Genomic DNA, 1125 nt, shown 5'->3' with positions numbered 1-1125 from the left:
GCGGCCCGTGGCGGTGGAATGTCACCTGAGGAAACGAGACTGCAGCTGGAAGTCTCTATTGGTGCCTCGGGTATACTTCTCCAACTGAAGCTTTCCCCTGTACTTGCTTTCTTTTGATCCATGTTTGATACATATATACATACATGCATATACATGTATACATATTATTGTATATATATATATATATATATTATAATGCTTTTTTATATATAAACGCCTATACACTACTGGCTTTTAATCTTTAAGATTGTGAGGGACCCCGAAGTGCATTTTGTCCACGATTGCTGGTGTGTGCGTGTGTGTGTTGAATAGTCTTTCTGTGTGTAGAAGTGGAATGCAGGCTGTAGCCAGATGTTGGCAGACATTTGCGGCAAAATCCCCCAACAGACGGCAGCTCAAGTCAACAAATGCTTTTAAAAAAAAAAAAGTGGAATCAGTGCGTCCCTCGTCTCAAGCAAAGCTTAGGGTTTCACACCTGCTATTAACGCAACAGGGCAAGAGAAGTGAGTGTTGGGTGTTAAACTTGGCACACCTGTCCCTGCATGATGGCACCCCCTTACGTCACCCCGCCTCTGATGGTACAGTATAGTACAGTACTTACAACCTCATTAGGCAGACATTTGTTATCGTGAACACACTAGGGTGCCCTTTTATTTGACTGGAGCTCGAGGCTAGGACAGACTGAGCAGAAAAACGAGGTCAAACTCCCTCCGTCCTCCAGCACAAGCTGCTCCTGCAGATGGAAAATCAGCCAAAAACACAGCACACAGACCCTGAAGGGAAACAGATGCGCATTAAGGGGTCTCTCCCCACTTTGACCTGTGAAAACGGGGTCATCGAAAGCCTGAGTGCGCTGCAGTTGCCCTGAGTGGAGAGGGGGGAAGGGGCCGGGGGGCGGACAAGCCTCCCCCCCAGGGATGGTTCCTGTGGCTGAAATACTACTTTTCAGGGGAGACTGCATTTCATCCACAATGAGGGAAATAAATCTAAAAAATCACTCTTTATCACACTTTTTCCACGTGAAAATATATTTTTAGCTTTCTTTTCAATATTTTTTTTCTATCTATTTCTTTTCCAAAGCAGACTCTTAGTCTTTGCCTTTGATCCTGGACACCCACTTTTTGA

Source organism: Phycodurus eques, chromosome 12, assembly GCF_024500275.1.
Source record: "Phycodurus eques isolate BA_2022a chromosome 12, UOR_Pequ_1.1, whole genome shotgun sequence".
Taxonomy (NCBI): Eukaryota; Metazoa; Chordata; class Actinopteri; order Syngnathiformes; family Syngnathidae; genus Phycodurus; species Phycodurus eques.
The sequence above is the reverse complement of the archived record's forward strand: the minus strand, read 5'-3'. Positions refer to the sequence as shown.